The sequence below is a fragment of the Myxine glutinosa genome, chromosome 5 (assembly GCF_964187855.1).
Source record: "Myxine glutinosa chromosome 5, kmMyxGlut1.1, whole genome shotgun sequence".
Classification (NCBI taxonomy): Eukaryota; Metazoa; Chordata; class Myxini; order Myxiniformes; family Myxinidae; genus Myxine; species Myxine glutinosa.
The window spans coordinates 48,429,057-48,450,870 of record NC_136265.1 but is presented as its reverse complement, the minus strand read 5'-3'; positions in this window follow the sequence as shown (position 1 = coordinate 48,450,870).

Here is a 21,814-nt window from a genome sequence, read left to right as displayed (position 1 = left end):
GCCTATATAACCTGCCGCGGGACGTTCCCCAAAGAGAGTGGAAAAAAAGGTGCACGTCCATGGCTGAGCTGAGCTGCGTGGTGAGGTGCAAAGCAAAGAGCTGGGTCATCAGAGGAGAAGAGAGTTGCAAAAAGGTCCAAAGCAGATGAGCTTTGAGAAAGAGGAGACAGGAGATGAGCTATGACAAGAGCGGAGTTGTGAGGTCCAAAAGCTGGGTTGGTCGTCAGTGGTGGTCAGTGGTTGCGTTGGGTGCGTTGAGTTGTCGGTGGTGAAGAGTGGTTGGACCAGGAAAGAGAGAGAGGAGAGAACCCGTCACGCCAGACCCCCCACCAGCGCGTCGGCTCCACCAAGCAGCTCCGACCCTTGATCCCGCGCACACGACAGGATCGGTGGCATCAGCGGCCGTCGAGGTCCAGCCCGACGTCCCGTGCGGGATCAAGCTCCGGCCAGCTCCGTGCCGTCCTCCCCCTCCAGCCGCACACCTCCTTCCAGCCATTCCTGCCTACAACTACAAGTTCCCCATTCGTGTACGTGAGTTTGTTCTGTTCGTTCTGTCCTGGGTAGTCAATTAAGTCTGTATAAGCTAGTAATTTGCACTGTGTCACCTGCTTTTTCATGTTCCCTGTAAATAACCGTGACTGCTCTTTTTGCTTGTGTGTGTGTAAATAATAAACCCCGTTACTCTTCTGTATGTCTTCTTCTTCTTCCTCTTTGCATTCGGTCGCTTTAGAGTTTTCCCACATTGAATAGCTGTGGCGCGATCGGGCTAACGTTTGGGTGAATCGGGGGAAACTGTTAGGTCGCGGGGCCTCGGCTCGGCAAACATAACATCCTTAACCGTGAACCGTAACAATATATATACATATATATATATATATATATAAATGCCATATAAAAGTAGAATGAATGAGTGAATGAATGAATGAATGAGTTACGGTTAATGATTTGATTGGGTTGATGTAGGAACATTCTTTAATCATCAAAATTTATGCCATGAGGGATTTTTGTCCGAAGTTTATGTATCCAAAAGGACTCACGTTTCAGAATCGTGGTGTGTGATCGATTTGTGATTGATTCAATGGCAGAGATATACATAAACTAGCATATAAACACACAAGCATTTATTCATATGCCATTTATATTCATATAATATATTAATTTATTTATTTATATATATATATATATATATATATATATATATATATATATATAAAATGCCATATAAAAGTAGAATGAATGAGTGAATGAATGAATGAATGAGTTACGGTTAATGATTTGATTGGGTTGATGTAGGAACATTCTTTAATCATCAAAATTTATGCCATGAGGGATTTTTGTCCGAAGTTTATGTATCCAAAAGGACTCACGTTTCAGAATCGTGGTGTGGGATCGATCCGGTTGATTAAGGTGTATTAAAAAGTGTTGAATAAAATATTTAACCGTAACCCATTCATTCATTCATTCTACCTTTATATGTCATTTATATATATATATATATATATATATATATATATATATATAAATAAATTAATAAATAAATAAATAAATATATTATATGAATATAAATGGTATATGAATATATGCTTGTGTGTTTATGTAAGCATGTATCTCTATATTTGTATATGCACGTGCACCAAATGTAACGCGAACAGTAATTGTAAGCTGCGCTCCACTTCCGCTGATCTTGGGGACGGTGAGTGAGCTTTAGCGTGGCTCTTCCTTTTGTATGCATTTTCTACACACATCACACATCTTACACGCATATCACTATACATACTTGTCTGATATACATGCCTGTTGTTTCTGTAGACTAAGAAGAAGACCTTTGTTGGTCGAAAGCTTGTCGAAAATTAAAGATCGACCCTCCAAAGCTACGTCCACGTCTGATTTAATTTCCCGATTATTTATTTAATGCAAATGAGACGCCCTGCTCGTACTGTGGAGTTTCTACTATTTCTCAGTTATATATATATATATATATATATATATATATATATATATATATATATATACATATATACATACATACATACATACATACATACATTGGTCACAAATGTGCCGCACTGACCGGGTCCTCAGTCGAGGTCCTCAGCATCATCCCATTTCGGCCCTTCTACCTCGATACGGTCAGCTAAGGTGGGCCAGCAGGGGCACATACACATCCACATCCACATGCAGCAACTACACCTCGATGCGTACATACCCCCACCCCCAGCCAGTGCGAACGCACTACAACAACAACAACAACACCTCTTTTATGGCCGAGGCCTTTTTTATTATAAAAAAAGGTAAAAAAAACACACTCAAAAGACAATCAACAATCAATAAACCCATCACCATCACCACCACACAAGAACCCAGGAAAATCAAAAACCAAGAAACAAGTTATCAAACAATAAATAGGAACTCAAAGAGAGAAAGCAAACCAAAAGATCAAGAAACGAAAGAAAACAAGGTTCAAAGACCAAAATGAAAATCAAATCAAATTCAATAAACCATAAAAACCAAAGTCCATCATCCCTAGCCCAAACCCCCAAAAACCCCTCTCCCACCCCAGGCAGCAGACACCTAGCTCTAACTAACCAAAGGGGAGGGAGAAAGGAAAGAAGACCCTATCCTCCCTCCCACCCCCCCCCGAAAACAACCAAAGAAGGGACACCTTAAAACAATAAGGGTCAAGGGGCCTTTTTTCCTTTGCATACCGAAATCAACAACTGGCTGCTGACCGCAGCCGGGAACATGCAGCCACAAACACGTTGAGGGCTCGACCCACCGCTTGAAATAATAATGAAAGAAAATAAAAATCAAACCAAGGCAAAATCAAGATCAAACAAAAGGAAACCCAACTGCCCCCACCCTCCCCAGGCCGCGCCCGGGAGGGCCCACCCGGAAGATGCACCACAAGGAAGGCCCCGGCTCCCTGAGCTGCCCACGAGGCGTGAGTGTCCCAATGAGAATCACCGCCCGACAGGGCCCGCAAGCACACCTGCCGGAGCACCCCCAACCTTTCCAAGCCCGGGCGGCAAGCTCGGTCAGGGACTACGGCTGCACATGACTGTCGCCCGCACATTTGGAAGTAAGCTCCCGCGGGACCCCCCCCCCCTTCACCACGGAAAAGCCCGGCCGTATTCTCCGCTCCAGGGAGGGCTTTACGACACACCTGATGCATCGTTGCGGCCAGCACCCCGCCCCGTCGCCCGCAGGCCGTCGCCAAGCCTGTACCTTTGGAGGCAGGATTGGGCCATGCCCCATATCTGCCCAGGATCCAACCACACCCTGGTATGGAAACCTCTGGTTCTCGCTCGCCACAAGACTGTCTTGATTATACAGACCGTTCTCTAGGCCTGCCTCCACTTGCGGACTGGCACTGGTTGTGGTAGGAGCCCGCTAAACGCAAAGACGTCCCATCTGACCATCACCAGCCAAGGCACATAGCATTCGAGGAGGCCAGCCGCAAGTGACCAGACCCCCTCGGCGACAGGGCAGTCCCAAAGGACATGCCTGACAGTTTCGTCCCCTGTGCATCCGGGTCGGGGACACTGGACCGACACGTTCAGGTCCCTCTGGAACTGAAACACCCAGACCGGAAGACACTCATGGGCGGCTTGCCACACGACGTCCTTCTGGTCGTTAGCGAGACAGCGAGCCGAAACGTTCTCCCAAACCTTTCTCGCCGTACGTTCTGCGAGAGGCCTTCCGCGAAGGATACGCACCTCACGCAGCACCTCCCTTGGGCGCAAGTGATCCAGGACCTGCGACAACTGCCAACCGATGGGCCGACAGGTCAACAGGCCCTGCTCCCGGGCGAACCCCTCAAACATCCGGAAATGCCCCGGACACGACCCAGAAAAAGGCCGAGACAGCGGGAGGGACAGCCCTTCCAACCGCGCGACGGACGGCCCCAGAAAGAACAAAAAATCCCACGCCAGCAGGCGACCCAGGTCCTCAGACACGAATAACTCCATGAGAGTACACGCAAATGCAGACATACATGCAAACACCGGGCAGCGGACACCCTTCCCACCCAAGGACGGGCTCATCTTCACAACCCTCCTACTCCTGTGCTCTGCTCGGGTACCCCAGAAGAAAGTGAAAATTAATCTTTCTAGAGCCCGTCCCTCTGCAGGAGGAGGTGGGGAGATTATCGCCAAATACAACAACTTACCGATCAAAACATTCTTGATCACTAAATTTCGCCCCTCCATGGTTAGGCGACGAGACCGCCAAGAAGCGACCTCCAATTCCAATCCCCCAATGACCGTTCGCCAGTTCTCAGCGGCCTTGCCGCCTGGGTCAAAGCAGACCCCAAGGATCTTTAATCGATCTCTCCGCTCCGTGTACGGGCAAGGGGGGCCGGAGCCCGTCCTGTGCCGACCAAAGTGCATGACCTCGCTCTTCTGAGGATGGATTTTAGAAGAGGAGGCCAACCCAAAACGCTCGCAGAGACCCACCAGTCTGCACATGGCGACTGCATCGGTGACAAACATCGACACGTCGTCCATGTACAGACTCACCTTTAGGCGCTCCCCATGGGTTCTGGGAATCCACAACCCAGGGAAGGATGTGTCCGCTCGCAGTGCACAAGCAAACGGTTCAATACAAAGGACAAAAAGGACTGGTGACATTGGGCAGCCCTGCCTGACCCCAGAAGCGACTGGGAAGGCTTCCGAGAGGTGTCCGTTGACCAAAACGCGGGCTTCAACGTCCCTATACATCAGGTCCACCCAATGCATCAAATTTGGCCCAAAGCCAAAACGGTCCAAAACGGCCATCATGTATTCATGTGACACTCTGTCGAAAGCCTTCTCCTGGTCCAAACTGACTATGCTCAGTGGGAGGCCTCTCTCCTCCGCAAGTTGGATCGCCTCTCGAACCAGGCCCAGGCTGTCGGACACTCTGCGTCCCGGAACAGCACAAGTCTGGTCCGGGTGCACGAGGTCCACCATGACACCGTGCACCCTCTTAGACAGCACCTTTGTTAGTATCTTGTAGACGACATTCAACAAAGTGATCGGGCGCCAGTTGGACAGATCCTCCCGATCAACCTTCTTGAGCACGAGGTTTACGACGCCCCGGCGCATCGAATCTGGAAGCCTTGCAGAGGTGGCTAGCTCCCTCACTACCTGCAGATAATCCTCACCAAGGACGTGCCAAAGGCGGTGATAAAACTCTACAGGCAGGCCGTCGTCACCCGGGGTTTTATTCGCAGCCAAATCCCTAACAGCGGAGGTCAATTCCTCCAGGCTCACCGGCTCCTCCAATCGCTCCTGCTGTTCGGGGCTCAAATGATTCCTCAGATGGCCGAGAACGTCGGCCATCTGGATTTGGTCAACTGGTCGTTTTTCAAAAAGCCTGGAGTAATAGTCCTCCACTGCTTCAGTAATTTGGTCCGGATCCGAAACACGGCCTCCCCCCACATTAACCTGGGCCAAGTCGCCCCTCTGCCTGGCACATCGTTGGAAGAAAAATCTGGTACACCTTTCGTTCCCCTCCAATGCCTGCACCTTGCTCCGGAAGACGGCGGCCCTTGCCCTGGCTTCGAGGAGGCCAAAAAGCTTCCCCTTCACCGGCGGATTTTCCCCGACACGTCCCTCCCTTCGCAAAGTTTCTTATGCAGGCGCTGGAGGTATGCCTGCATGCGCTTCAAACGCTCTCGTTTCCCTGCGGCCCTCATTCGCCCGGCCATACGGAAAACCCCTATGGTCCTACGTTTCACCTCCTCCCACCAGGCTGCCGAGGTAGGGAAGAGGCACCTAACCGTTTCCCACTCCCTATACTTCCGAACGTAGGCACGCACTAAACTGTCATCCTGCAAAAGGCGACAGTTAAGCTTCCAGAGTCCAGAGCGCCGGGGACGCACCCCATTTAATTCAATACCCAGAGACAAACGACAGTGATCTGAAAATGTCACCGCGTGAAGTACCAGGTCCGGGTCGCCAAAATTTGGTGTCAAAAGGATGTAATCAATCCTAGCCCGACTGGTACCAGCCGCATCGGTCCAGGTGACCTCATTCCTTTCCGCACCCGTGTCCCTCAACCTAAAATCCTGAACAAGCCCTTTAAGGGCCCGCGCCGATGGCCCCAGGGGCAACCTGTCCAATCTTATATTAAAATCTCCCCCGACGATCACGGGGCCAGAGGTGGAGAGGAGGGGCCCCAACTGGCGCAGGAGCTCCACTCTTTCTTCCCCCGTCGTTGGAGCGTACACATTGACCAGGGTCAGTGGGGTCGAGGACACCACCACCCTGAGCACGGCCAATCGCCCCGGGATAATTTCTTCTAAACTAAGGACCTCGACATTCGGGCTCTTAATAAGGAACCCTAATCCTGCCACCCTGTTAGTGTAGCTGCCGGACCAATACGACTCTCCGTACCGCCAATTTGCACGGAGATATCCATACTCACCGTGCGGAATATGGCATTCCTGCAACAGGCAGACATCCCATTCAAAATTGCGCAGTTCTTCAAAAATAGCGATCCTCCGGACCGTGGTACGGACTCCCCGTACATTTAAACTCGTTAGTTTAAAGCTCATGGTGTTAGTGTATTAATCACCAACACTAGTGCAAACCACGAAAGGGGAGTCATAGGACTTATGAAGCTCCTCCCTCCTTGCCAAGACACGACGAGCTACCATTCTTCCTCCCCCTGCGGTTATTCCCGCAGCCGGGAGCCACGAGGGTGCCCGGGAGCCAGTCCCCATCTATGCAGACATTCTCCCCGGGTAGCAGGGAGAGGTCCTCCTCCTCGGGGGTCAAATAAATTACTCCCCCTCACCCGCCACCCGGGGAAAAAAGCCACCAGTCCTCCGCGAGCAAACCCTCCTTGAGGCCCATGGCCACAGCTGCCCCCGGAGGAGGGGTGAGGTCAACGGGTGGGGAACGACTCACGGGGGAACGGGAACGTGAGCGTTCAGGGGAAGACGGCATTTGGGCCCTCCCCCGGAGACCTGCTGCGGCCAACCCCGACTGCACCCCACCCCTACCACGAGCAGGCGATCCCCCAGGCCTGGATGGGTCGCTTGATGCACGGGGAGCTCTGCGCCCCACAGGGGTTTTCTTCTTTGACGTTCTTGTGTTCTTTCCCTGTGGGGCTTTGCCCAGAGGAGCTTTCCCTTTGTCCTGGCCCCTCCTCTGACGCTTCTTCTCGATCCATTGTCCGGGGTCACTTTGCTCATAGCCGGAGGAGGAGCCATCACTTCCAGCCTCCGGCAGCGGGGTTTCTGGCACCGAGGATGTTTCTTCTGACCCCGCCACCGGAGCCACCATTCTTTGTGCGTCCTCCCCTCCCACCGCAGTGGGCCCGACACCCGGCGAAGCCACATCCAGGTCCTGATCTAACCCTCCCTCCTCCATGTTCTCCTTTCCCTCCACCTCCCTCCCTTTACTTTCTACGGGGCGGGGGGCTGACACACACACAAACACATTAGTCCCCCCCCTCCCCGACCCCAGATGCAATACCCTCCCCTGACCCTTGGGCAACACCCTCCCCTGACCCTTGGGCAACCCCCTCCCCTGCCCCTTGGGCAACCCCCTCCCCTGCCCCTTGGGCAACCCCCTCCCCCACCCCTTGGGCAATACCCTCCCCCACCCCTTGGGCAATACCCTCCCCCACCCCTTGGGCAACCCCCTCCCCCACCCCTTGGGCAACCCCCTCCCCCGCCCCTTGGGAAATACCCTCCCCCGCCCCTTGGGAAATACCCTCCCCCGCCCCTTGGGCAACCCCCTCCCCCGTCCCTTGGGCAACCCCCTCCCCCGCCCCTTGGGCAACCCCCTCCCCCGCCCCTTGGGCAACCCCCTCCCCCGCCCCTTGGGCAACCCCCTCCCCCGCCCCTTGGGCAACCCCCTCCCCCGCCCCTTGGGCAACCCCCTCCCCTGCCCCTTGGGCAACCCCCTCCCCTGCCCCTTGGGCAACCCCCTCCCCTGCCCCTTGGGCAACCCCCTCCCCTGCCCCTTGGGCAACTCCCTCCCCTGTCCCTTGGGCAACACCCCCCTTGGTCCCTGGAGGCACACCGTCCCCTTTCCCTGTCCCTGGGGGCACACCGTCCCCTGTCCCTGGAGCAACACCCCCACTCCCGCCCGCAGCAGCACGCATCTTGCTCGCGTAATTCTGCGGGCAGGAGCGGAAAGTGTGCCCCGGCGCACCACAGAGGTTGCACCGCACCGCTTGGGTGCAGCGCTCCCTCAAATGTCCCAACTCGCCACACTGAGTGCAGATGTTCACTGTACACCCAGTAATCAAATGGCCAAGGTGACCGCATCGGCGGCATAATTTCGGCTGTCCCGCGTAAAAGACTTGGCCTCGGTCCATCCCAACCATAATTCCATGAGGGATGTGGGTGGCCGTGCCATCCTCCCTCGTCCACAGCTTTACCCGGAACTGCCGAGTCCCGGTCCAAATACCGAGGCTGTCCCGGACGAGCCGTACTGGGCCTCGGATGTCCGCGTATCGACTGAGCCAAACCTTGACATCATAGTCACTCACGCCTTCGTTGTACAGGTGGACGGTCACGACTCTCTCCTGTGTTTCTGAGAGAGCCTCGACCGCCCAGTCTGCCAGTTTCCCAGCAGACCGAGCGGTAGCCCACCGGCGCCAGAACTCGGCAAGTCCCTGCCCCGTTTGAAAGGACACGTCGAAGCCACGGGCGAGGGAGATCAGGCAGAAAAAGTCAACAGCCTTGAACCCCAGCACACCCAACAATACATCTTTACCGAATCTATCTCTAGCCGGCACACTGCAATCTACTGCACAAACCGAAACCGGACACAATTATGGCGCCTGCTCGCCATACCGGGGTTCTAGGAGGGACGGGGGACAACACTCGGGGTGGGGGGGGGGGGGGAGGAGGGAGGGAGGGAGAGACGGGAGATGAAGGGGAGCACAAGGCTCCCCCCTGTCTGGTGGGCAACGCCCCCCAAACAGGAGGAAGGATGTGGGAAAGCAGGCTCCCCCCTGTCTGGTGGGCAACGCCCCCCAAACAGGAGGAAGGATGGGGGAAAGCAGGAAGGGAAGAGACGAACGAAAATGCAGGACAAACAAGCAATAATCAGAGCAATAAATAAATAATAACAAATAAATACGAACACAGCAAAACACAGGAAATGAAAACACAGGAAACGAAAACACCGGCAGAGAACAGAACTGGTTCACTCGTGACGGCACCCACGCATCCAAGATCCACAGCACCAAACAAACACGGTGAAACACTCAAACACCCACCTTTATACCCTTCACCACTCACCAACAAAACACACCAGATCATTCATACACACACATACACACCCATACACACACACACAACACCAACCAACCAACCACCTACCCTTACAACATACACCACTCAACATACAAAAACACACTCATGCAAAAATTAATTCATACAAAAAACACACATCCTCACCCACTCACTCATATACACAAAATAAGAAATAATAATAGTGTAGCGGCTGCCGCTGAGTTTTCACAATCGCCTTGCACCTATCAAGGACGCGGAGCGATCACCATGCCGGGCTCGTCCAGGACGCCCAGGCCCGCGCTCAACTTGCCAGGCCGCAGCCAGGACGCTGGGCCACGCCCCCTGGCGCCGGGCCTGGGCAAACCCCCTGGCGGAATAGATATATATTGCTGACTGATAAACGGTTTTTCAGAGTGCCTGAGTGTTTGATTTCATTAAAGCAACTCAGATGAATTCTAGCTTTTTGTCGCATCCATTCTTCCGATCGACGTGGGAGCCCCGGCTCCTTCATTGGTGACCTATCGACATGGACACGGCAGTCGCCCTTAAACTGCCTACCTTCTGGGAGGCTCACGCGGCGGTTTGGTTCGCACAGGCGGAGTCCCTGTTCGCCCTGCGAGGCATCACGGCCGACGACACCCGCTTCCACCATGTGGTAGCTGCGCTCGGGTCGGTTACCGCGGCCCGCGCCCTGAGCCTCCTCGAAAGCCCGCCAGCCACTGACAAATACGGCGCGATTAAGAAGCTGCTCCTCGATGCTTTCGCCCTCCCATTGGCGGAACGCGCACGGCGCCTGCTCGATCTGCCTGAGCTCGGCGACATGCGCCCTTCCGAGCGCATGGACTACATGCTTTCACTGCTCGGCGAGCACTCTCCGGCATTCCTGTTCCGGGAGCTGTTCTTCCGTCAGCTGCCTAACCCGGTACGCCTCGCCCTGGCAAGCACGACGATCACAGATCCCCGGGCCCTTGCCAGAGAAGCCGACAAGATCTCCGCCGCAGGACAGCGCATCGTAGCGGCGACATGGGACCCACCGCCGTCCGACGCAACACCCAGGGCGCCCGAGCACCCGGCACGGTCGACGGCCGAACTGCCGACGCCATTGGCGGCCGCTCTACCGAGCCGACCACCTCCGGCACGACGACCGAGGCCTCCACCTGACCAAGTGTGGTGTTACTATCATGCCAGGTTCGGACAGAAGGCCCGGACATGCCGACCCCCGTGCACCTTCGGCAGGCCGGGAAACGGCCGGGCCGGCGTTCATTACCAGCCATGAGCGCCGGCCACACGGGCAACTTACTGTTCATCACGGATAAAGCGTCCGGACGGCGCTTCCTGTGCGACACCGGCGCCCAACTGAGCGTCATACCCGCCTCTGACCAGGACAGGCAATCCGCGGTTTGCGGCCCCTCCTTAGTTGCGGCCAACGGATCGACTATCCGCACCTTCGGCCCGCGCAACGTCACCCTCTGCTTCGGCGGCCAACGCTTTGCTTGGACGTTTGTAACCGCCAACGTGCCCGTGGCTCTGCTAGGCGCCGACTTCCTCTGCGCACACGGACTGCTGGTGGACGTCCAACGGCGTCGTTTAATCAACGCTGAAACCTTCAGCTCCCTGGTATGCACATTGAGCAGCTCCGCGCCGACCGAGCTGGCATGCGCCGTCCCGGCGGCGAACGAGTTTGCTCGCCTGCTCACGGAGTTCCCGGCCCTCACGCGGCCGACGTTTTCGGCCGTCGCAGTACGGCATGGGATCGAGCACCACATACCAACCACGGGCCCGCCGGTCTACGCCAGGGCCCGCCGCCTCGACCCAGCCAAGCTCGCCGTAGCGAAGGCCGAATTCGACGCGTTGGAGCACCTCGGCATCGTGCGGCGCTCCGATAGCGCGTGGGCCTCGCCACTGCACATCGTGCCAAAGCCGGGGGGTGGATGGCGCCCGTGTGGCGACTACCGCCGTCTCAATGACGCTACCACCCCCGACAGGTACCCGATCCCGCATATCCAAGACTTCTCCGCCCGTCTGGCGGGACGGGTCATTTTTTCGAAAATTGACCTCATACGGGGATATCACCAGGTACCTGTCAGGGCGGCCGACGTCCCTAAAACGGCAGTCATCACGCCGTTCGGCTTATTCGAATTCTTGCGGATGCCGTTTGGTCTCAAGAACGCGGCTCAGGCGTTCCAGCGCTTGATGGACGGCGTGCTGCGTGACCTGCCGTTCCTTTTCGTTTACCTGGACGACATCCTCGTCGCCAGCACGTCCCGGGCCGAGCACCTCCTCCACCTCCGGACGCTGTTCGAGCGCCTCAGCGAGCACGGCCTCATCGTCAACCCGGCCAAATGCCACTTCGGCACGACGGCCGTTGATTTTTTGGGCCATCACATCACCAAGAACGGGGCCGTGCCGCTGCCAACCAAGGTCGAGGCCATCACCACGTTCCCACGTCCCCGCACCATAAAGGCCCTGCAGGAATTCCTGGGAATGGTGAATTTTTATCACCGCTTCGTGCCCCGCGCTGCTCGGCTCATGCGGCCCCTCTACGAAGCCCTCCGGGGCATGCCGGCCAAGCACGACATCGCCTGGTCCGCAGCAATGGATGCGGCCTTCCAAGGCTCAAAGCGGGCCCTCGCCGACGCAACACTGCTCGCTCACCCGGTGCTCAACGCTCCCATCGCCCTCACCACGGATGCCTCCGACTACGCGGTGGGCGCCGTACATGAGCAATGGGTGAACGGGGTTTGGCAGCCACTCGCTTTTTTCAGCCGGCAGCTCCGGCCGAACGAGCTCAAATACAGCACGTTTGACCGGGAGCTCCTCGGTCTACACCTGGCCGTCCGCCATTTCCGCCACCTCCTGGAGGGCCGACCTTTCACGGCGTTCGTCGACCACAAGCCGTTGGTTTACGCCATGGCCAAGGTCACGGAGCCATGGTCGGCCCGCCAACAGCGCCACCTCTCCGCCATGTCGGAGTTTACCACGGACATCCGGCACGTCGCCGGCAAAAACAACGCCGTGGCCGACTGTCTTTCCCGGGCCAGCGCGAACGCGGTCCACCTGGGCATGGATTTTGCGCTTATGGCGGCGGACCAAACCACCGACACCACGGTGCAAGCCCTCCGGGCGGCGGACACGGGCCTCCGCCTGGCCGACATCCCCTGCGCGGACACTGTCCTGCTCTGCGACGTCTCCCAAGGCCAGCCTCGCCCCATCGTGCCCGTCGCCTGGCAACGCCGCATCTTCGCCTCCCTCCACGGCCTTTCCCACCCGGGCCGGAAAGCTTCCCAGAAGCTGGTGTCGGCGCGTTTCGTCTGGCACGGCCTTCGTCGGGACGTCCGCGATTGGACCAGCGCCTGCACGGCCTGCCAACGGGCCAAGGTCCACCGACACACCCAGGCCCCGCTGGCACCTTTCACCGTGCCCGAACGACGTTTCGACCACGTCAACGTGGACCTGGTGGGCCCCCTCCCCCCGTCACGGGGGTTCACACACCTGCTCACCATGGTGGACAGGACCACCAGGTGGCCGGAGGCCGTTCCCCTCGTCTCCACCACCACCGCCGACGTGGCGCAGGCTTTCATCGCCACCTGGGTCGCCCGCTTCGGCGCACCGGCGGACATCTCGTCAGACCGCGGTCCACAGTTCACCTCCGAGCTGTGGGGCGCGGTCGCCCGCAACCTGGGGATCAAGCTCCACCGTACTACGGCCTACCACCCCCAAGCAAACGGGTTGTGCGAGCGATTCCACCGCTCCATGAAGGCCGCGCTCATGGCCGGCCTTCAAGACGTCGGGTGGGCCGACCGGCTGCCGTGGGTCCTTTTGGGCCTTCGCACGGCCCCCAAGGAGGACCTCCAGGCATCCACCGCCGAGCTTGTCTATGGCCAGGTGCTACGCGTCCCGGGCGAATTTGTGCCCGACGCTACCAGTCCCTGGTCCGCAGCTCACCAGCGCTCGGACCTCCAGGAGGCCGCCCAACGGTTTGCCCCCGTGCCAACATCCCACCACGGTGACCCCCAGTCCTACGTCCCCCCAGCACTCCGCACAGCGGAGTATGTTTTTGTGCGTCACGACGCACATCGGTGGCCACTCCAGCCGCCGTACGACGGGCCCTTCCGGGTGCTGCGATGGGACGACAAGTCGTTCGTCATCGACATCGGCGGCAGGTCGGACCGGATTGCTGTGGACCGCCTCAAGCCGGCGCACGTGGACGTCGACCACCCACCACGGGTGGCCCTTCCGCCGCGGCGAGGCCGTCCCCCGTCCACGGTGCCCCCCACTCGACCGCCCACCACCTCACCGGACCCCCTCCCACGACCCGCCAGGGGTCGCTTCGGCCGGGTCATCAGGACCCCCCTCAAATTGACCCTGCCGGTGCAAGTCGATTCTGGGGGGACGTGTGTAGCGGCTGCCGCTGAGTTTTCACAATCGCCTTGCACCTATCAAGGACGCGGAGCGATCACCATGCCGGGCTCGTCCAGGACGCCCAGGCCCGCGCTCAACTTGCCAGGCCGCAGCCAGGACGCTGGGCCACGCCCCCTGGCGCCGGGCCTGGGCAAACCCCCTGGCGGAATAGATATACAGTATATTGCTGACTGATAAACGGTTTTTCAGAGTGCCTGAGTGTTTGATTTCATTAAAGCAACTCAGATGAATTCTAGCTTTTTGTCGCGTCCATTCTTCCGATCGACGTGGGAGCCCCGGCTCCTTCAATAGTAACAAAAACAAAAAAACAAAAACAAAAACACAACCAACCTACACCGTTCGACGTGCCTCCACAAACTTCCTCCATATCCAAAATGAGCCTTTCAAGGCAACCTGGGCCACCTTGTCACACATCCTCCTTCTTTCTGTCCCACACTCCCAGCCTGGCAAGAAATGCAGAAAAGGAATTGCCAATGTACCCTCTGCACCCCACCTCAAATGGCTGACACGAAACTCGCCAACCCTTCTCCCGGCACTCTGCTTCCAGCTCACTGTACTTTCCTCTCTTCCTCTCGTTCACCTCCTCCATGTTCTCTTCCCATGGTACCGACAATTCCCCTAAGATGACCTGTCTTGTTGCACCTGACCAAATGACAATGTCAGGCCGCAACCTTGTCACACAGATCTCCTCTGGGAATACCAATTGTGGCTTTAGGTCTGCCACCACTTGCCAATCACAAGCATCTGACAGCCATCTTGCTTGCCACCTCCTCCTCTTTCCACCTCTTACCACTTGGCCCTCTTTGACAAACCACACCTCTCCCCCATCAGTCTCCTTCTCCACTCTTCTTTCTCTCGACCTCAGCACCTCTTGTTGCACAAATACAAATATGTATTTATATATATATTATATATGTATATAGATATATGTATGTATGTATGTGTATATATATATATATATATATATATATATATATATATATATATATATATATATATATATATATATATATATATATATATATATATATATATATATATCTTCTATCTATAATTCCAGCAATCTCTGTGTGTCTGTGTGTCTGTGTGTCTGTGTGTGTGTTTGTCTGTGACCGCTGTTTCTCGACAACCACGGGTCCGATATACTTTAAACTTGCCAGGTATATTGCTGGGGACCCGAGGATGTGCCTTTTCAAGGTTTTAAATTAATCGGACAAGTACTTACCGAGCTATGGCGATTTAGCCGTTCGCCGTTCGCTTTGGCGTTGCGAATGGACCAAACCATTGCATGTAAATAGAGGGGGGGGGGGTTCTGTGGTCGTTGCGAATGGACCAAACCATTCATGTAAATAGAGGGGGGGGGGGTTCTGTGGTCGTTACTGCCACGTGGTTTCAAAGTTTTTTTTTGTTGTTGTTGTTTGCACGCATGTTTTTTTGCACCCACGTACGGGCACGCCCTAGGATGTTTACACACACACACCCCTACACAAATTTTTTTTTTTTTTTTTTTTGGCAAGGAACGGGCACCCACGTACGGGCACGTCCTAGCTTATATATAGTACGGGCATGCCCTAGTATCTATAATTCCATTAATCTCTGTGTGTTTGTATGTGTGTATGTGTGTATGTGTGTATGTTTGTCTGTGACCGCTGTTTCTCGACAACTACCGGTCCGATATACTTTAAACTTGCCAGGTATATTGCTGGGGACCCGAGGATGTGCCTTTTCAAGGTTTCATATTAATCGGAGAAGTAGTTACCGAGCTATGGCGATTTCTTTACCAAACACTGCAAGCCGTTCGCTTTGGACCAAACCATTGCATGTAAATAGAGGGGGGGGGGGGGGTTCTGTGGTCGTTGCGAATGGACCAAACCATTCATGTAAATAGAGGGGGGGGGGGTTCTGTGGTCGTTACTGCCACGTGGTTTCAAAGTTTTTTTTTGTTGTTGTTGTTTGCACGCATGTTTTTTTGCACCCACGTACGGGCACGCCCTAGGATGTTTACACACACACACCCCTACACAAATTTTTTTTTTTTTTTTTTTTTGGCAAGGAACGGGCACCCACGTACGGGCACGTCCTAGCTTATATATAGTACGGGCATGCTCTAGTATTCACAATGATAGGAAGAGCTGACATCAAAGAAATTAAAAGGGTGAATGGGTGGTGTTGGCAAGGGATCTGTCTTTTGTATGACATAGCTATGGAGAAAAAGAAACAATTATTGGCTGGTATTTTGGATGGTTCCTTGTGGTTGTGCCCTCCCTCCCTGGTTTATCCGCGCCATGTGGATATCAAGGATGCGGACAAAGGGATTTCATAACAGAATGTCAGCACATAATTGGCTTCCTAAGCACACACATGAGAAAAAAAAGTGTTAAATGCTCTCTAATGTATGGCATGCTCTTTCGCGCAATGGTTTGCCTTTGATAGCTTGCTATTGCTCCTTTTAAAAAACATTTTGCTTTTACAATTAGGGGGTTCTTGGGCAGGCATTGCCTTTTCATTGGTTAGAATCAGTGCCGGTTCCAAATTGTCCTGAGGGTTTTTAGTGTCGACCACAATTTATGGTCAGGTAAGCCATATAAATTTGACCAAGCAGAGCAGGCAAGTGGCCCTCCCTGAAGGTTTGTACTGTTACTCTAATTGGCTTCCACTATCAATCACGTGACATTGTAGTTTTCCTGAGAATAGATTGGTTTACAGAAATAAGGAATTAAAATCCTTATATTGCTGTTTTCAACTTGATTTGAGCCCACAACCTTTGGGATACCAGTCTCATGTCCTCATTACGAGGCCACCAAATGCCTCTACTCAATTTTATACAACTATCGGGAATGCCTCTTCATGGAGGTTGTACCGCCCAATGCAAGCCGGGGGCCAAGTCTTTCCAATTTCTCCCTGCTGCCCGGATTCATCAGGGTAGAGCGGTCACGGTCAGAGCGCCAATTGGTCCCCATGGACTGGCCCTTTCCCTCTTGACTGTCTGTCTCTCTCTCTCTCCCTCTCTCTCTCTCTCTCTCTCTCCCCCTCCCTCTCTCCCCCCCTCTCTCTCCCCTTCTCTCTCTCCCCCCCTCTCTTTCCCTTTCTCAATTTTTCACTTAATTTAATCAAACGCTTAATTTGCTCTTGATGTGTTCATAGCTCTTGCGTGAGCATTTCCTTTAAAATTGTTTGTGGTTACTGTTTGTGTCCTCACCTTTGGTTGGTAAAATTTTTATACTTGCTGATTTCTTTTGAATATCCTTTGTTCTTTTTTGATGTGTTTATGATCCTTATACAATGTTTCTTTGAACTCGTTGCTTGGTTTAACACTGCTTTGTGGAATGGTTTTATACTTTTATAATAAAAGGATACAAAAGTCAAAAAGTCTCTCTCTCTCTCTCTCTTTCTCTTTCTCTTTCTCTTTCTCTCTCGTCATTGGTGAGTCATGCGTGGGTGTGGCAGCATGGTGGCTGTGAATGTTGAGCTGTGAGTTCTCTGTCGTGTTGGTTGGTTTTCCTATCCCCCATTTCGCTCCCTTGTGTCCTTGTTTATGCTTGTAAAGTTTCCCCTGTGTGTCCTTTCATTGTTGAGACAAGAGAGAGGGAGAGAGCGCACACGGTAGGTGGTGTTCGGTTGCCTCTTTTCGAACCTCCGGGTTTGAGGCCTGGCCTCCATTTTGCCGTGTTTTTCCTAGTCCAGGCAGCGGTGTTTCGCTGCTCTAAACGGTTCTTGGACCTAGTCCATTAGTTTTTGGTTTTACCTCCACTTGCCGGTGTTGCTTGTGGTTGGTATCGTTTTGTTCATTTCTCACCTTTTATTTATTTAATTTACGTTCGCTATGGCAAACGATTGTTTGAGGAATAGCATGTACGAGTCGCTCACTCGCAAGCATGGGCTGGTGTGCGACCCTCCGAGTGAGGTAAAGATGGAGCAAGTGCTTCTAGCAATTGGAAAAAGCGTCGGCTCACATAATATCCGTGCAGCCTCTTGAATGAACAAGAAAGTTGTTGTGTTTGTATCGGAGGTGCACATGGTGAACTCCGTTGTGGAGCAGGGCCTTCTCATAGAACCCGACATGTTTCTAGTGGTTTCCCCATTAGATACACCTGCGGTGAGGGTCAATGTGTCTAATGCCCCTCCCTTTGTTAAAGGTGAGGACTTGTGTGCTCAATTGAGCAAGTTCGGTACGATCGTATCAAAAGTGACAATGGTGCCGATACACTCGGCAAGGGGTGAATTTCGACACGTGATGACTTTTAAAAGGGTCGTTTACATGATATTGCCCGAAAATGTGCAAAAGCTCAATGTAGTTTTGCATGCAAAGATTAATGGCCATACTTATAGAATGTATGCCTCCACGGACGTCATGACGTGCTATGGGTGTGGAGCTTACGGACACGTAAAGAGTTCCTGTCCCGGTTTGGTGAGACCATTAGAAAATCGAGACCAGGTGATTGCAGATTCTCCTCCCTCCCCACCTAATGGGGCGGATGATATGGTAGACTCCTCCCCACGACCTAATGGTGATCGGGAAACAGTTGACTCCTCCCCCTCACCTACTGAGATACGTGGAATGGTAGACCCCTCCCCACAACCAATGGGTGAACAGGAAACAGTAGACCACTCCTCCCTACCTGCTGGTGTGACAAACGTGGTTGATCCCTCTCCTACTGTACAGGACTGTATGGATGACAATATGGAAGGGTTCGTAACAGTGGTTCGTAAAAAAGGACAAACGTTCATGTCCCGTCGTGAAGGATGCAAGCACAGTGCAAAGTAAGGTACTTGTTGTGTCAAACGTGTCGCCGAGCTTGCAAGATGGAGCTTGTGTAGAGAATACCTGTGTGGGATTGCAAACTGAACCGGCACCGGGTTTAAATCTAAATCTAAGCAATTCGTTTGCACCACTTGCCGAACTGTTTGAGGGTTCTGAGTGTGATATAGACATCGAGAATCCTTGCGCATCTCAGGAGGACACAAGTGGGGATATTGATAACCCTGATGTCTTACATGACATTAATGTAATGGTCACAGAGGTGGGCGCAGGGATGGCCAGGTGTAATGATAAAACAGATAAGTTGGACAGCCCCTCAGAGGAAACCTGTAAGCCTACACGTTTCGAACAAAATAAAAGGGATGATAAGAAGGAAGCTGCATATGACGATGAGCAGCTAAACATGAATGAAAACGATATCCATGTTTCTGATCCTGGGGAGATTTGTGCCTCAGAAATAAGTTTGCATCAGGAAGAGAATGACAAAGATGATGCGTTTGATTTTGATGAACCCTACTCTACCTCGTCAGGTAGTGGGTTTTGTGCCCAAGAGGATGGGGATGGGGACACTGTAGTTACAGAAGATGAAGTTAAAAAATTCCTCGATGAATCCTTCAGGAAAAGGAATGTCAGAATTCAGGATTATTTCCCAAACCTACATGCTTTTCTAAAAATTACTAGAAACATGATTCGTGAACCCCAGCAAGTTGGGATATCAGAACCTCAATTTCAGCAGTTGAGAAAGTGTGCCACTAAGGCAGGAAAAGAACTCCAAGAGGAGGAAAATTAATAAAGAATAAATGAAGGTAACGTCTCTCAACATAAACGGAGGCCGCAGCTGTATGCGGCGTCTGGAGGTGTTACAACTATTTGAGAAAGAAAAGATTGATATTTTCATGTTACAAGAGACACATTAACGAATCTTGTGAAGACGAGTGGCGCAGAATGTTTAAAGGGTGCCATGTTTTCTCCAGTGCGGTTGAAGAAGCTAAAGCGGGGGTGGCAATAATCTTGCATCCTCGCCTTCAACCATCCGAGATTCACTATAGAGAGATTTGTAAGGGTTTCTTGATGGTGGTGGATTTTATTAGCAGCAATCAAAAGGTTAGCATTATGAATGTGTATAGCCCCAGTGACAGCGCTGAAAGGGCTCTATTTCTTCCAAAATTAGCGGATTGTTTAAGCACTGTTGATTTGACTTGTTTAATTTGTATGGGGGGAGACTATAATTGCACACACAACCCTCGACTGGACAGGAACACTCCTGAGCCACATCCACCCAGTGCAAAGTCCTTGGCACAACTTGTGAAAAAATACAAACTTAGAGATGTATGGCGATTACAAAATCCAAACACCCATCAATATACATGGGTGTGCTGTGCAAAAAACCAGTTAACCATGGGTCGACTGGACAGATTGTACGTGAACCAAGGAATGGTGAATCTGGTTAAGAGAACATGTATAACTCCATCTGGCTTTTCTGATCACCATATGATTGCAATGGATTGTATGTTACCCGGTCATTGCTGTAAGAGTGCACACTGGAATTTCAATGTGAAATTGTTACAAGATGAACATTTTAAAAATGCCTTCAGACTGGTATGGGAAGGATTAGAAAAGAAAAAGTGTTCCTATGTCAATATGCGACAGTGGTGGGACTGTACCAAGTCACAAATTCGGATTTTCTGCCAACAATATTGCTCGTATGCCACTAGTAATACGTCTGGGTTGATAAGTGCTCTAAAAGCAGATGTACTTCAATATGAACAAGAAGCTGGAACATCTTTGGGAAGTGACCAATATCAGCAGCTGATAGAAAAAAAGACCCTGCTGGCCGAACTGGTCAAAGAGCGTGCGGCGGGAGCAATGATTCACCTGCGGATGAGCATAATACACCTCGAGACTCCAAACAAAGATTTCTTCAAAATGCAGAAGGCTGCCAACACTTCTCGGCAGATTCAGAGTCTACGCTCTCCCGACGGTGTTCTGACTCGCCAAAGTGACATTAAACATTCACTGCAAGAGTTTTACTCAAACTTGTTTACTCCAAGAACGGTGGATAAAACGATGGCAAATGAGATAATTGAACTTCTCCCATCTCTTTCTGAAGAGCAGCAACTCCAACTGGAATGTGACATTTCTCTGGAGGAGCTCACAACAGCAGTGAAACAACTCGAAGACGGCAAGGCCCCCGGAATTGACGGACTTCCTGCTGAATTTTACAAAGTTTTTTGGAATGTTCTGGGTCCTGCTTTAATTGAGATTTTTCACGAGAGCCTAAATCAGGGGGAATTGCCCTTGAGCTGCAGAAGAGCTGTCTTATGTCTTCTTCCCAAGAAAGGGGATTTGCAGCAGATTACAAACTGGCGGCCTGTGTCATTGTTAAATACTGATTACAAGATTGTGTCAAAAATGCTTGCAATGCGTCTTAAAAAGGTCATCTCGTTCTTAGTTGGGAATGACCAAACGTATTGCATACCTGAACGATCCATGTATGACAGTATTTTCTTGGTTCGAGACTTGATTACTATCGGTCAAACTGCGTCGCATGCTTTTGGGTTATTACTCCTTGACCAGGAGAAAGCTTTTGACAGTGTGGATCACTCTTTTCTGTTTGCAGTTCTTCCGAAAGCAGGATTTGGAGAAAAATTCATTTCTTGCATAAAACTTTTATACAACAATGTATCATGCCTGCTAAAAGTAAATAATAGTCTGTGTCGTCCTTTCCCCTTTCAGCGTGGCATCCGTCAGGGCTGTCCACTGTCAGGCATGTTGTACACACTGTCCATCGAACCCTTACTGGCTCTCCTTTGTACCACTTTATCTGGTTTGTCCTTGTCAAACAATTCCAAAATTGTTACATCAGCATATGCAGATGACCTGTGTGTTGTGGTTAAAAACCAGGAAGATGTTTTTGAGCTATCCCGGTGTTTTGCCAAATTTGAACTTGCTTCATCAGCAAGAGTAAATTGGAACAAAAGTGTTGCTCTTTCTCTGTACCCAGATACCCTATCGGGGTCACAGGCTTCACATATGGTTCCCCCAACTCTTCCAGGAGGAATGTTATGGAAAACGGATGGGTTTAAATACTTAGGCATCCATTTGGGAACTGCAAGCTATATGAAGAAAAACTGGGATGGTTTCTTAGATAACATTAAGCAGAAACTATCAAAGTGGAAAGGGATGCTCCATATCTTGTCACTTAAGGCACGGGTAACGATAATAAACAACCTGGTGCTTCCAATCGTATGGCATAAGATCATAGCACTCCAGCCTCCTCAAGCTCTGATCACCAACATTCAGAGGGGTCTAGTTGACTTCTTCTGGGGAGGCCACCACTGGCTTAAGCCAGATGTGCTGTGTAGACCACGTAATTCAGGTGGTCAAAACCTGGT